This window comes from Nerophis lumbriciformis, linkage group LG17, assembly GCF_033978685.3.
Source record: "Nerophis lumbriciformis linkage group LG17, RoL_Nlum_v2.1, whole genome shotgun sequence".
In the NCBI taxonomy this organism is placed as follows: Eukaryota; Metazoa; Chordata; class Actinopteri; order Syngnathiformes; family Syngnathidae; genus Nerophis; species Nerophis lumbriciformis.
In genome coordinates, this window is record NC_084564.2 from 40,115,001 (window position 1) to 40,132,500 (window position 17,500).

The 17,500-nt window shown below is 38.8% G+C and overlaps 1 protein-coding gene across 3 annotated transcripts in view; it reads right to left on the bottom strand.

The window, feature by feature from the left end:
* esamb (endothelial cell adhesion molecule b) overlaps positions 1-17,500 on the bottom strand; it is a 302,835-nt gene that overhangs the window by 82,931 nt on the left and 202,404 nt on the right. The gene's annotated exons all lie outside the window — the stretch shown is intronic.

Here is a 17,500-nt window from a genome sequence, read left to right on the forward strand (position 1 = left end):
ATATGGATACATATTAAGATTCATTTTCATAAAGTTTCGGTCTCGCAACTTCGGTAAACAGCCGCCATCTTTTTTCCCGGTAGAACAGGAAGCGCTTCTTCTTCTACGCAAGCAACCGCCAAGGTAAGCACCCGCCCCCATAGAACAGGAAGCGCTTCTTCTTCTACTGTAAGCAACCACCCGCCCGCGTAGAAGAAGAAAAAGCGCGCGGATATACCGTACGTTTCATTTCCTTTGTGTGTTTACATCTGTAAAGACCACAAAATGGCTCCTACCAAGTGACAGGGATCCGGTTCATGAAAAGACGCAATCTCTCCATCCGCACACGGATTACTATTTCACAGCAACTGATATTCCTGTGAACCGCACTGTGGATACAACGGGAGCACGTACGGTGAATATTCGCACCACAGGGAATGAGAAGTCATCCTTCACTGTGGTTCTAGCTTGCCATGCTAATGGCCAGAAACTTCCACCCATGGTGATATTCAAAAGGAAGACCTTGCCAAAAGAGACCTTTCCAGCCGGCGTCATCATAAAAGCTAACTCGAAGGGATGGATGAAGAAAAGATGAGCGAGTGGTTAAGGTAAGTTTAAGTTTACCCGAAGAGGCCGGGTGGCTTTTTTCAGCAGCTCCGTCCATGTTGATATACGATTCCATGACTGTTTTTTTGACATTCCTTTAGCGCAGTTAGATGCGGCTTACAACACGGGGCGGCTTATGGGTGGACAAAGTTTTGAAATATGCCGTTCATTGAAGGCGCGGCTTATAACCCAGGGCGCCTTATGGTGCGGAAAATACGGTATATATATATATATATATATATATATATATAAATAAAATAAATACTTGAATTTCAGTGTTCATTTACAAACTACAACTCACAAACACTTTAGAGTTAGGCTCCACCATCAGAATGTGTACTTAAACTTATAAAGATCACATGGATATTATTCAGTGAGTTGATTCACCAAAACTAACCTGTTATACAGGAGGAAAAAGCACACAGGACGTTTCAATTGTTCACAGACTGGTCGCGCTCATCAGAATGACAAGACACTCCCGGTCTGCAGGTGATAGCATTCAATTGGGAAGAAACGCCCTACTGCCCCCTACTGACCAATGTGAATACTGATAAATGTGTAATGACGGCTCCAAAAAACGAATTCAAACCACAAAATAAAATAAATAAATCAACACAAAAATGTGACACATTATGGGTGGGTCACATATGCATGTACAGTAGATGGCAGTATTGTCCTGTTTAAAAGTGTCACAACATTGCTGTTTACGGCAGACGAACTGCTTTACGGTAGACACTGTTGTTGTGTGTTGTTAACACGTCACTCAGGTCCGCCTGAATTTCGGGAGTTTTTCGGGAGAAAATTTGTCCCGGGAGGTTTTCGGGAGAGGCGCTGAATTTCGGGAGTGTTGGCAAGTATGGTCTAAGGGCTGATATATCTACTTTTAGGACCTCTAATACAAAACATCACAATAATGTATGATTCAAAGTTAAAAACGTTAAGACAGACCACCTTAAACGGAATGGAACTTTACATTTTTTTACTGAATGAGACACCCAGAATGTACATGAAAATAAAGAATGTGGGATTTACAATATTAACTATGAAGGATAAAACACTAAATATTGACATATAAACAGAATGGAATTTTACATTCTTTACTGAATGAGACACCCAGAATGTACAAACCCCGTTTCCATATGAGTTGGGAAATTGTGTTAGATGTAAATATAAACGGAATACAATGATTTGCAAATCCTTTTCAACCCGTATTCAGTTGAATATGCTACAAAGACAACATATTTGACTTTATTTTTTTTTTGCAAATAATAATTAACTTAGAATTTCATGGTTGCAACACGTGCCAAAGTAGTTGGGAAAGGGCATGTTCACCACTGTGTTACATCACCTTTTCTTTTAACAACACTCAATAAACGATTGGGAACTGAGGAAACTAACTGTTGAAGCTTTGAAAGTGGAATTCTTTCCCATTCTTGTTTTATGTAGAGCTTCAGTCGTTCAACAGTCCGGGGGTCTCCGCTGTCGTATTTTACGCTTTGTAATGCGCCACACATTTTCGATGGGAGACAGGTCTGGACTGCAGGCGGTCCAGGAAAGTACCCGCACTCTTTTTTTACAAAGTTGTAACACGTGCTGAATGTGGCTTGGCATTGTCTTGCTGAAATAAGCAGGGGCGTCCATGAAAAAGACGGCGCTTAGATGGCAGCATATGTTGTTCCAAAACCTGTATGTACCTTTCAGCATTAATGGTGCCTTCACAGATGTGTAAGTTACCCATGTCTTGGGCACTAATACACCCCCATACCATCACACATGCTGCCTTTTACACTTTGCGCCTATAACAGTCTGGATGGTTCGCTTCCCCTTTGGTCCGGATGACACGATGTTGAATATTTCCCAAAAAATTTGAAATGTGGACTCGTCAGACAACAGAACACTTTTCCACTTTGCATGAGTCCATCTTAGATGATCTTGGGCCCAGAGAAGCCGGCGGCGTTTCTGGGTGTTGTTGATAAACGGCTTTCGCTTTGCATAGTAGAGCTTTAACTTGCACTTACAGATGTAGCGACCAACTGTATTTAGTGACAGTGGTTTTCTGAAGTGTTCCTGAGCCCATGTGGTGATATCCTTTAGAGATTGATGTCGGTTTTTGATACAGTGCCGTCTGAGGGATCGAAGGTCACGGTCATTCAATGTTGGTTTCCGGCCATGCCGCTTACGTGGAGTGATTTCTCCAGATTCTCTGAACCTTTTGATGATATTATGGACCGTAGATGTTGAAATCCCTAAATTTCTTGCAATTGCACTTTGAGAAACGTTGTTCTTAAACTGTTCGACTATTTGCTCACGCAGTTGTGGACAAAGGGGTGTACCTCGCCCCATCCTTTCTTGTGAAAGACTGAGCATTTTTTGGGAAGCTGTTTTTATACCCAATCATGGCACCCACCTGTTCCCAATTTGCCTGCTCACCTGTGGGATGTTCCAAATAAGTGTTTGATGAGCATTCCTCAACTTTATCAGTATTTATTGCCACCTTTCCCAACTTCTTTGTCACGTGTTGCTGGCATCAAATTCTAAAGTTAACGATTATTTGCGAAAAAAAAAAAAATGTTTATGAGTTTGAACATCAAATATGTTGTCTTTGTAGCATATTCAACTGAATATGGGTTGAAAAGGATTAGCAAATCATTGTATTCCGTTTATATTTACATCTAACACAATTTCCCAACTCATATGGAAACGGGGTTTGGACATGAAAATAAAGAATGTGGGATTTACAATATTAACTATGAAGGATAAAACACTGAATATTGACAACATATGAACGTCACACCCCCTCTCCATCCACATATTTTACAATCAAGCGAAAATGCAACAAACACAGTGAAATATGAACGTGAAGTGTAAAAAAACCCCCACCTACAATCTGATATATGTGATATATCACTAAGTTTTACAACTTTGTTGTAAAAATCTCCTTCCACGTCTGTCCCTGACACCCACATTTCAGGCTCTGGAAACACTCTGTGGAAACGCTCCCCACCCACACTGCTTGGTACCTCGTCTGAGCTGCTGTGACTTACATTACCATAGTAACTATTTAGATGACCATAGTATCTAATTAGATGGCCATATTAACTATTTAGATGACCATAGTAACTAATTAGATGACCATAGTAACTAATTAGATGGCCATAGTAACTAATTAGATGACCATAGTAACTATTTAGATGACCATAGTAACTATTTAGATGACCATAGTAACTAATTAGATGACCATAGTATCTAATTAGATGACCATAGTAACTATTTAGATGACCATAGTAACTAATTAGATGACCATAGTAACTAATTAGATGGCCATAGTAACTAATTAGATGACCATAGTAACTATTTAGATGACCATAGTAACTATTTAGATGACCATAGTAACTAATTAGATGGCCATAGTAACTAATTAGATGACCATAGTAACTATTTAGATGACCATAGTAACTATTTAGATGACCATAGTAACTAATTAGATGACCATAGTATCTAATTAGATGACCATAGTAACTATTTAGATGACCATAGTAACTATTTAGATGACCATAGTAACTAATTAGATGACCATAGTAACTATTTAGATGACCATAGTAACTAATTAGATGACCATAGTAACTAATTAGATGACCATAGTAACTATTTAGATGACCATAGTAACTAATTAGATGGCCATAGTAACTAATTAGATGACCATAGTAACTATTTAGATGACCATAGTAACTATTTAGATGACCATAGTAACTAATTAGATGACCATAGTAACTATTTAGATGACCATAGTAACTATTTAGATGACCATAGTAACTAGTTAGATGACCATAGTAACTATTTAGATGACCATAGTAACTAGTTAGATGACCATAGTAACTAATTAGATAATCATAGTAACTAATTAGATGACCATAGTAACTAAATAGATGACCATAGTAACTAGTACCGTATTTTTCGGAGTATAAGTTGCACCGGAGTATAAGTCGCACCTGCCGAAAATGCATAATAAAGAAGGAAAAAAAAAAACATATATAAGTCGCAATAGAGCCCGGTCAAACTATGAAAAAAACTGCGACTTATAGTCCGAAAAATACGGTAGTATATCATGCAAAAGCGCAGATTCCAACCACTGAAATACTTAGTATAGTTGAAGACTTACGGTCATTAGAAAACATCACTGCACATCATAATAAGGCTGCAGCTAACGATTATTTTTCTATCGATTAATCTATAGATTATTTTTTCGATTAATCGGTTAATCTATAGATTATTTTTTCGATTAATCTATAGATTATTTTTCCTTTTACCGATTATTTTTTTTATTTAAAATGAAGATGAAAAAATAAATGTTGGCCAGTTTTTTCAAAAGGCATGACTTTTATATACAAAAAAAAAAGTATGGCCACTCAGTCAACATTGACAACAACATGACAAAATATTCTGTAACAATGTAAACATGTAAAACTTTTAACATTTAACAAAATTAAAAGTAGCTTATTTGCTTTTTAATGTGCAAATATAAAAGTAAACATCCAGTGCAAATCTTAATATTCTGCAATAGTATAAGCATTTCTAAAGTAAAAGTATTGCTTATTTTGCTTTAAAATGTGCAAAAATAAAGATAAACATCCAATACAAAAAAGTGCAAAACGAAATATTCTGTAACAGTGTAAACATTTCAACAAAAGTAAAAGTATTGCTTATTTTGCTTAATAACACAACAATGATAGTATGATTAAAGTGAAAGTTAATTGTTGGTTTGTACATAGTATATGTAACTGTTAATGTTGTAAAAGGTATTTGCACAACTAATTAACGTTAGCGTTAAAGAGGAGCGCGTCTTTGTAAACACTGAACAGGCATGCCAAACGCGCCTCTCAGAGCGAAACAGTGTTTTAGTTTATTAATTTACAACGCAGATACAAATGACACATTCATGTTTTTGTGTAATGATGACAATGTATACTCACGCGGACGATTGACTAGTTGATGGTGATGGCAAGAACGCTGTCGGGTGTTTTCTTTTCAAATGTTCCTTCATAGCCGTTGTGCTGCTATGATAGGCCATTTCCGCTCGACACAGTGTGCATACAACAACTGTCAAGTGTTTTGCTTTTTTCGCTGTGCTTATGCCACACTTGAAGGGATGTACCAATGCTGAATGTGGCTTCTGGATTTCACTCAAAAGACCAGACCGTAGTTACTTTTTCCTTTTATTTTCCTTTAGTTTGCAACAGTTTTTCCAACCAAGAAACAGCTTCTTTTTTCTTCTTTAGTCTTTTTAGCAGTCTTTAGCAGTGTTAATAGACTTTAGTTTCTTTAGCTGTCATTAGCTGTCTTTAGTAGCCTTTAGTAGCTTTTAGCTTCTTTAGTAGGTGAAAAACCTTTAAGGACAAAACACCACAAGATTAACATGCTGTAAAAAATCAATCAATTATCAATCCCATAATTTACAATTATTAATTAGCTATCAAACTCTTAACCATTAAACAAGTGCAAGAAAATGGACACATCTTTTCCCTTTAAGTTAAAACAGATTTTAAATAAATTGTCTCAACATAAATGCACCAAGATACATATAAAATACATTTAACACCAGAAACACAATAGATAAATGCAACAGAAAACCCAATATGCAAATACATAAATACCTAACCAATTAACCACCTATTTAGATACATATTTAAAATCCATATTCAATATAAATATATTATTAATTTAGCAGTGAAACACTCAATCTTAAACGCTGTCTACTGGTAGAAAAATGCCCCTTTTTCTACGCCCTCACCAACACAGTTAAATCCAACACTTTAAATTGAGCGACTTCACCCTCCTGATGAAGCAAACTGCTCCAACATTTATCAAACTAAGCAAAGAATATCAACACTAAACAACAGTTACATAACACACTGTGTGTATTTAGCCTCCAGACTAAGCACGCTACATGCACACAACCCCCCCCCCCCCCCCCCCCCATCTCACCAGCGCAACAGGTGCGCCACACCCACGAAGAGAAATATTAAATCTTACATACTTTTGGCACAACTCTGGGTTATCTGTAATGAAGTAAACCTTTTTCCACTCTGCGCTGGCGTCTTTTGTACTCCTTGATTTGACACAGCGGTCTAATTACCGGGCTCGCGCACCAGCAGATGAGACAGGAGCGCGCCGCGTTATACCTGCGCGCGAACGTAAACTGATCGGCTCTGATTTTATAAGCCGACTGGCCGAAATAATGCCGAATTATATACATTTGTTTATTGAAATACTCCCACACTTTTGGCGTGCTTTTTTTCCCTCGCTCGCACCGCTCGCATCATCTGCTTTGCGCTCCGCCGTGACGGCAGTGTGACGTAAATATGCGACGCGTCGAAGCATAAAAACGACATCGACGTATTTACGTAACCGATGACGTCGACGCGTCGTTTCAGCCTTACATCATAATGGCAGCTACACTTTACATCTTAAACATTTAAAAAAAACATTTTTTGGGAATGTCCGGTGGGGCCAGATTGAAAAGCTTAACGGGCCACATGTGGCCCCCGGGCCTTAATTTGGCTAGCACTGATACACGGTTCAGAGCTCCCTTACCCCTGAAAAAGTGGTTTTCTGGAGCATATGGTTCATTTGTGTTAGACTTGCTTATCAACAAGTAACATTTCTAAATAGAAGTATGAATAAGTAGGTTATTGCTTTTTGTGGCGTATGAGGAACAATTTGTGGTTGTTTTTTTTCCTAATCTCAGACGTTTCTACTTTTCTTGTAGGAACATAAATCAATAAATATTAAAGGGGAACATTATCACCAGACCTATGTAAGCGTCAATATATACCTTGATGTTGCAGAAAAAAGACCATATATTTTTTTAACCGATTTCCGAACTCTAAATGGGTGAATTTTGGCGAATTAAACGCCTTCCTAATATTCACTCTCGGAGTTGTGACGTCACAACGGGAAGCAATTCGCCATTTTCTCAAACACCGAGTCAAATCAGCTCTGTTATTTTCCGTTTTTTCGACTGTTTTCCGTACCTTGGAGACATCATGCCTCGTCGGTGTGTTGTCGGAGGGTGTAACAACACGAACAGGGACGGATTCAAGTTGCACCAGTGGCCCAAAGATGCCAAAGTGGCAAGAAATTGGACGTTTGTTCCGCACACTTTACCGACGAAAGCTATGCTACGACAGAGATGGCAAGAATGTGTGGATATCCTGCGACACTCAAAGCAGATGCATTTCCAACCATAAAGTCAAAGAAATCTGCCGCCAGACCCCCATTGAATCTGCCGGAGTGTGTGAGCAATTCAGGGACAAAGGACCTCGCTAGCACGGCAAGCAATGGCGGCAGTTTGTTCCCGCAGACGAGCGAGCTAAACCCCCTGGATGTCTTGGCTCACACCGTCCCTTATGCCACCGAAGATGATCAAGAGAAGAATATCGACCCTAGCTTCCCTGGCCTGCTGACATCAACTCCAAAACTGGACAGATCAGCTTTCAGGAAAAGAGCGCGGATGAGGGTATGTCTACAGAATATATTAATTGATGAAAATTGGGCTGTCTGCACTCTCAAAGTGCATGTTGTTGCCAAATGTATTTCATATGCTGTAAACCTAGTTCATAGTTGTTAGTTTCCTTTAATGCCAAACAAACACATACCAATCGTTGGTTAGAAGGCGATCGCCAAATTCGTCCTCGCTTTCTCCCGTGTCGCTGGCTGTCGTGTCGTTTTCGTGGGTTTCGCTTGCATACGGTTCAAACCGATATGGCTCAATAGCTTCAGTTTCTTCTTCAATTTGGTTTTCGCTACCTGCCTCCACACTACAACCATCCGTTTCAATACATGCGTAATCTGTTTAATCTAGGGCTGAAACGACGCGTCGACGTAGTCGGAGTCATCGGTTACGTAAATACGTCGAGGACGTTTTTGTTCGTCGACGCGTCGCATATTTACGTCACACTACCGTCATGGCGGAGCGCAAAGCAGACGATGCGAGCGGTGCGAGCAAGGGGAAAAATGCACGCCAAAAGTCGTCAAAAGTGTGGGAGTATTTCAATAAACGGCCTAAGAAGAAACGCTACTTTTACTCCGCTACTTTTATCTACATTCAGCTCGCTACTAATTTTTATCGATCTGTTAATGCACGCTTTGTTTGTTTTGGTCTGTCAGACAGACCTTCAAAGTGCCTGCCTTACTGGTGACGTTTCACTTCGTTCCACCAATCAGATGCAGTCACTGGTGACGTTGGACCAATCAAACAGAGCCAGGTGGTCACATGACCTGACTTAAACAAGTTGAAACAAGTTATTGGGATGTTACCATTTAGTGGTCAATTGTACGGAATATGTACTGTACTGTGCAATCTACTAATAAAAGTTCCAATCAATCAATCAAAAGTGTGAAGGAAAAAAGACCGTATTTCAACCGTACAGCCCGTCAAAAGCCTAAAGAGTGACTGCACAGTTCCTGTCTTCACAATAAAAGTCCCGCTCCATCGCGCCTGCGCTTTCAAAAAAAGAGTCTCCGAAAGCCAGCGCAAACAAGCTAGCAAGCTACGGAGTTTGCCGCCAATGTATTTCTTGTAAAGTGTATAAAAACGAATATGGAAGGTGGACAAATAAGATGCCAAAAAACAACCACTTTCATGTGGTATTAGACAAAGGAGGAACTTTTTTTCTCCTCCATTTGAAAACGTGGACGTTACCAGCACTACTGTCTGATTGCAATCAATGCAAGTCATCAGAATCAGGTAATACACCAACTTATATTCTTGTCTTCATGAAAGAAAGGAATCTATATGTTAAACATGCATGTATATTCATTAAAACACCTTTAACATGTAAACAAAAACGGCAAAATAAATAAATATAAATTATATACTGTATATATCAATGTATGTGTATATATATATATATATATATATATATATATATATATATATATATATATATATATATGATATGTGTGTGTATGTTACTCAGTACTTGAGTAGTTTTTTCACAACATACTTTATACTTTTACTCAAGTAAATATTTGGGTGACTACTCCTTACTTTTACTTGAGTAATAAATCTCTAAAGTAACAGTACTCTTACTTGAGTACAATTTCTGGCTACTCTACCCACCTCTGCTAATAATGTTGTTGTATGCACACTGTGTCGAGCGGAAATGGCCTATCATAGCAGCACAACGGCAGCGTTCTTGCCATCACCATCAACTAGTCAATCGTCCGCGTGAGTATACGTTGTCATCATTACACAAAAACATGAATGTGTCATTTGTATCTGCGTTGTAAATTCATAAACTAAAGCACCGTTTCGCTCTGAGAGGAGCGTTTGGCGTGCCTGTTCAGTGTTTACAAAGACGCGCTCCTCTTTAACGCTAACGTTAATTAGTTGTGCAAATACCTTTTACAACATTAACAGTTACGTATACTATGTACAAACGAACAATAAACTTTCACTTTAATCATACTATCATTGTTGTGTTATTAAGCAAAATAAGCAAAAGTTTTACTTTTGTTGAAATGTTTACACTGTTGTTACAGAATATTTAGTTTAGCACTTTTTTGTATTGGATGTTTATCTTTATTTTTGCACATTTTAGCAAATAAGCAATACTTTTACTTTTGTTGAAATGTTTACACTGTTACAGAATATTTCCGTTTTGCACTTTTTTGAATTGGATGTTTATCTTTATTTTTGCACATTTTAAAGCAAAATAAGCAATACTTTTACTTTAGAAATGCTTATACTATTGCAGAATATTAAGATTTGCACTGGATGTTTACTTTTATATTTGCACATTAAAAAGCAAATAAGCTACTTTTAATTTTGTTAAATGTTAAAGTTTTAAATGTTTACATTGTTACAGAATATTTTGTCATGTTGTTGTCAATGTTGACTGAGTGGCCATACTTTTTTTTTTGTAAATAAAAGCCATGCCTTTTGAAAAAACTGGCCTACATTTATTTTTTCATCTTCATTTTAAATAAAAAAATTATCGGTAAAAGGAAAAATAATCTATAGATTAATCGAAAAAAATAATCTATAGATTAACCGATTAATCGAAAAAAATAAATAATCTATAGATTAATCGATAGAAAAATAATCGTTAGCTGCAGCCTTAGTTGAATCGCTTAAGCCACTGAAATCCGAGTCTGAATCCGAGCTAATGTCGCTATAGCTTGCTGTTCTATCCGCCATGTTTGTTTGTGTTGGCATCACTATGTGACGTCACAGGAAAATGGACGGGTGTATATAACGATGGTTAAAATCAGGCACTTTGAAGGTTTTTTTTAGGGATATTGCGTGATGGGTAAAATTTTGAAAAAAATCATCGAAAAATATAATAAGCCACTGGGAACTGATTTTTAATGGTTTTAACCATTCTGAAATTGTGATAATGTTCCCCTTTAAGCCCTGCGATGAGGTGGCGACTTGTCCAGGGTGTACCCCGCCTTTCGCCCGATTGTAGCTGAGATAGGCTCCAGCGACCCCCGCGACCCCAAAGGGAATAAGCGGTAGAAAATGGATGGATGGATGTTGTCTTTAAACACAAGTAATGTTATCTTCACATGCAAAATAAACACAATGATGTTCTGGAAATGACAAACCTTAATACTGTACTGTACGTCTACTTTCCATTGTTGCACTTGTTTGAAATTGTGCCTATTATTCACAAACCTTATGTGAGACAAGCGCTAATACATTTCTTTTTTTTCATGCATTTTAACTACAAAAACGACCAAAAGTCCGTTTACAATGTAGCCTATGGGAGTCACTCTATTCTGCCCTTAAAGTGCTTAAGGTTGTACTTGACTGTGAGAATATATGTAATGTAGTAGCAAGCACATTTGTAATAATGTGTCATGTTGACATATTTTGGTCCTTTTAAGGACAAAAGCATCACAATGTTCGCTTTTCCCTTTGACAACATCACTGATTGCTACACTGAGGCCTGTTAAGCTTTTCAATCTGGCCCGCCAGACATTCCCAAATCATTTTTTTTTAGATGTTTAAGATGTAAAGTGTAGCTGCCATTATGATGTGCACTCATGTTTTATAATGACCGTAAGTCTTCAACTATATTAAGTATTTACATGCTTGGAATCTGCACTTTTGCATGATATACTAGTTACTATGGTCATCTAATTAGTTACTATGCTCATCTAATGAGTTACTATGGTCATCTAATTAGTTACTATGGTAATGTAAGTCACAGCAGCTCAGACGAGGCACCAAGCGGTGTGGGTGGGGAGTGTTTCCACAGAGTGTTTCCAGAGCCTGAAATGTTCTAAAACTTAGTGATATATCACATATATCAGATTGTAGGTGGGCTTTTTTTACACTTTGCGTTCATTTTTCACTGTGTTTGTTGCATTTTCGCTTGATTGTAAAATATGTGGATGGAGAGGGGGTGTGACGTTCATATGTTGTCAATATTCAGTGTTTTATCCTTCATAGTTAATATTGTAGATCCCACATTCTTTATTTTCATGTACATTCTGGGTGTCTCGTTCAGTAAAAAATTTAAAATTCCATTCCGTTTTTTAAGGCGGTCTGTCATAACGTTTTTAGCATTCAATCAGACATTATTGTGAGGTTTTGTATTAGGACCCGAGCATACATACTGTACAGCAGATTTTCACATGTTAGATCCACTATGGACTGGACTCTCACTATTATGTTAGATCCACTATGGACTGGACTCTCACACTATTATGTTAGATCCACTATGGACTGGACTCTCACACTATTATGTTAGATCCACTATGGACTGGACTCTCACACTATTATGTTAGATCCACTATGAACTGGACTCTCACACTATTATGTTAGATCCACTATGGACTGGACTCTCACACTATTATGTTAGATCCACTATGGACTGGACTCTCACACTATTATGTTAGATCCACTATGGACTGGACTCTCACACAAAGATAAGACCTTCTGGAAGAAAGTTCTGTGGTCAGATGGAACAAAAATGGCCACAACACCCAGCAATATGTTTGGAGGAGAAAAGGTGAGGCCTTTAATCCCAGGAACACCATTCCTACCGCCAAACATGGTGGTGGTAGTATTATGCTCTGGGCCTGTTTTGCTGCCAATTAAACTGGTGCTTTACAGAGAGTAAATGGGACAATGAAAAAGGAGGATTACCTCCAAATTCTTCAGGACAAGCTAAAATCATCAGCCCGGAGGTTGGGTCTTGGGCGCAGTTGGACAATGACCCCAAACACACGTCAAAAGTGGTAAAGGAATGGCTAAATCAGGCTAGAATGAAGGTTTTAGAATGGCCTTCCCAAAGTCCTGACTTAAACGTGTGGACAATGCTGAAGAAACAAGTCCATGTCAGAAAAGCAACACATTTAGCTGAACTGCACCAATTTTGTGGTCAAAAATTCAAGCAGAAGCTTGTGGATGGCCACCAAAAGTGCCTTATTGCAGGTAAACTTGCCAAGGGACATGTAAGCAAATATTAACATTGCTGTATGTTTACTTTTGACCCAGCACATTTGCTCACATTTTCAGTAGAGCCATAATAAATTCATAAAAGAAGCAAACTTCATGAATGTTTTTTGTGACCAACAAGTATGTGCTCCAATCACTCAAAAAAATAATAGTTGTAGAAATGATTGGAAACTCAAAACAGCCATGACATGATGTTCTTTACAAGTGTAAAAATGCATTTATGGCATTTTGGAATAAGGCTGTAACATAACCAAATGTGGGGAAAGTGAAGCACTGTGAATACTTTATGGATGCATTAAAGGGGAACATTATCACAATTTCAGAAGGGTTAAAACCATTAAAAATCAGTTCCCAGTGGCTTATTTTATTTTTTGAAGTTTTTTTCAAAATTTTACCCATATCCCTAAAAAAAGCTTCAAAGTGCCTGATTTTAACCATCGTTATATACACCCGTCCATTTTCCTGTGATGTCACATAGTGAAGCCAACACAAACAAACATGGCAGAAAGAACAGCAAGCTATAGCGACATTAGCTCGGATTCAGACTCGGATTTCAGCAGTTTAAGCGATTCAACAGATTACGCATGTATTGAAACGGATGGTTGTAGTGTGGAGGCAGGTAGCGAAAACCAAATTGAAGAAGAAACTGAAGCTATTGAGCCATATCGGTTTGAACCGTATGCAAGCGAAACCGACGAAAACGACACGACAGCCAGCGACACGGGAGAAAGCGAGGACGAATTCGGCGATCGCCTTCTAACCAACGATTGGTATGTGTTTGTTTGGCATTAAAGGAAACTAACAACTATGAACTAGGTTTACAGCATATGAAATACATTTGGCAACAACATGCACTTTGAGAGTGCAGACAGCCCAATTTTCATCAATTAATATATTCTGTAGACATACCCTCATCCGCGCTCTTTTCCTGAAAGCTGATCTGTCCAGTTTTGGAGTTGATGTCAGCAGGCCAGGGAAGCTAGGGTCGATATTCTTCTCTTGATCATCTTGGGATGGTGTGAGCCAAGACATCCAGGGGGTTTAGGAACAAACTGCCGCCATTGCTTGCCGTGCTAGCGAGGTCCTTTGTCCCTGAATTGCTCACACACTCCGGCAGATTCAATGGGGGTCTGGCGGCAGATTTCTTTGACTTTATCGTTGGAAATGCATCTGCTTTGAGTGTCGCAGGATATCCACACATTCTTGCCATCTCTGTCGTAGCATAGCTTTCGTGGGTAAAGTGTGCGGAACAAACGTCCGATTTCTTGCCACTTTGGCATCTTTGGGCCACTGGTGCAACTTGAATCCGTCCCTGTTCGTGTTGTTACACCCTCCGACAACACACCGACGAGGCATGATGTCTCCAAGGTACGGAAAACAGTCGAAAAAAAACGGAAAATAACAGAGCTGATTTGACTCGGTGTTTGAGAAAATAGCGGATTGCTTCCCGATCCGAGAGCGAATAATAGAAAGGCGTTTAATTCGCCAAAATTCACCCATTTAGAGTTCGGAAATCGGTTAAAAAAATATATGGTCTTTTTTCTGCAACATCAAGGTATATATTGACGCTTACATAGGTCTGGTGATAATGTTCCCCTTTAAAGCAGGTTTCACATTTCTACTTCTTACAATATGATGACCTCCATTCATTCATATATCTTCATAATCCCACTAAAGAAGAGCTCCATTGTCAATTCCATCTGAGGTCACAGCACGGTCAGATGTATTATCTTATACTGTACATACAGTAGCAGCAGTCTCGTCCACCTTTCAGCTCTATGAAAGCTACGCAGACTAAAACAAAGGCAAGGTTTGTCTGCGTTTGATTGATATGATTGGCAACGATTTAACGAGAAATGAGGTCTCCACTCAAACAATAGCACCGTTGTTCAGTAAACAGAAGCATAATGTCTGAATCCAACATCAAGCAAATATTCTTTGACACTTTGTTGAGCAACTCATCAGTACAAGAAGTTCCCCATCTTATTCCAAATACAGGACTCCAATTTAACCACGCGACCGCCCTCGTTATTTGCCGCAATTCCCTAGAAATTAACTAAAACTGGCGGCAAGAACATGCCTTTTGACTTTTTACGAGGGATGTAACAATACACGGTAGAATGATAATTCACGATACAATTCCAGACGGCAATATAATTTTTATAATTACCGAAAAACCGTCATTCATTAATGCACTTTAGGCAACACAAAGTCAGGCGCATGCGCACTTGATAATCATGGCGGACTAACCACACGGACTTTGCTAGGCAAGCGCTGGGTTTAACGTCATGTTCTCTCGCTTCCCGGCGTGCGTTTAAGAGCGCACTGCTCTGTTTAGATGGAGACAGGTGTGGACAATATTGAAGACAGACGATTGACAAAACTATTTGATGTTCTGCAGCAGGCGATGTGTCGTGATCGTTGTCACAACTTGTTTATAAAGTCTTTTTTTTAAATTTGAATTGAATTATATTTATATAGCGCTTTTCTCTAGTGGCTCGGGATGGTCTCCTGCTGGCCCCACTATGGACTGGACTCTCATTAATATGTTAGATCAACTATGGACTGGACTCTCACAATATTATGTTAGATCCACTATGGACTGGACTCTCACAATATTATGCTAGATCCACTATGGACTGGACTCTCACACTATTATGTTAGATCCACTATGGCATGGACTCTCACACTATTATGTTAGATCCACTATAGACTGGACTCTCACACTATTATGTTAGATCCACTATAGACTGGACTCTCACACTATTATGTTGGATCCACTATGGACTGGACTCTGTCACTATTATGTTGGATCCACTATGGACTGGACTCTCACACTATTATGTTAGATCCACTATGGACTGGACTCTCACTATTATGTTAGATCCACTATGGACTGGACTCTCAAAATATTATGTTAGATCCACTATGGACTGGACACTCACACTATTATGTTAGATCCACTATGGACTGGACACTCACACTATTATGTTAGATCCACTATGGACTGGACTCTCACTATTATGTTAGATCCACTATGGACTGGACACTCACACTATTATGTTAGATCCACTATGGACTGGACTCTCACTATTATGTTAGATCCACTATGGACTGGACTCTCAAAATATTATGTTAGATCCACTATGGACTGGACTCTCACACTATTATATTAGATCCACTATGGACTGGACTCTCACTATTATGTTAGATCCACTATGGACTGGACTCACACTATTATGTTAGATCCACTATGGACTAGACTCTCACACTATTATGTTAGATCCACTATGGACTGGACACTCACACTATTATGTTAGATCCACTATGGACTGGACTCTCACTATTATGTTAGATCCACTATAGACTGGACTCTCAAAATATTATGTTAGATCCACTATGGACTGGACTCTCACCATTATGTTAGATCCACTATGGACTGGACTCTCACACTATTATATTAGATCCACTATGGACTGGACTCTCACTATTATGTTAGATCCACTATGGACTGGACTCTCACTATTATGTTAGATCCACTATGGACTGGACTCTCACACTATTATATTAGATCCACTATGGACTGGACTCTCACACTATTACGTTAGATCCACTATGGACTGGACTCTCACACTATTATGTTAGATCCACTATGGACTGGACTCTCACACTATTACGTTAGATCCACTATGGACTGGACTCTCACACTATTATGTTAGATCCACTTTGGACTGGACTCTCACACTAACCACACGGACTTTGCTAGCGAAGCGCTGGGTTTAACGTCATGTTCCCTTGCTTCCCGGCGTGCGTTTAAGAGCGCACTGCTCTGTATAGATGGAGACAGGTGTGGACAATATTGAAGACAGACGATTGACAAAACTATTTGATGTTCTGCAGCAGGCGATGTGTCGTGAGCGTTGTCACAACTTGTTTATAAAGTCTTTTTTTTAAATTGAATTGAATTATATTTATATAGCACTTTTCTCTAGTGACTCTGTCTCAGCTCGGGATGGTCTCCTGCTGGCCCCACTATGGACTGGACTCTCACTAATATGTTAGATCAACTATGGACTGGACTCTCACTATTATGTTAGATCCACTATGGACTGGACTCTCACTATTATGTTAGATCCACTATAGACTGGACTCTCACAATATTATGTTAGATCCACTATGGACTGGACTCTCACACTATTATGTTAGATCCACTATGGACTGGACTCTCACACTATTATGTTAGATCCACTATGGACTGGACTCTCACTATTATGTTAGATCCACTATGGACTGGACACTCACACTATTATGTTAGATCCACTATGGACTGGACTCTCACTATTATGTTAGATCCACTATGGACTGAACTCTCACACTATTATGTTAGATCCACTATGGACTGGACTCTTACTATTATGTTAGATCAACTATGGACTGGACTCT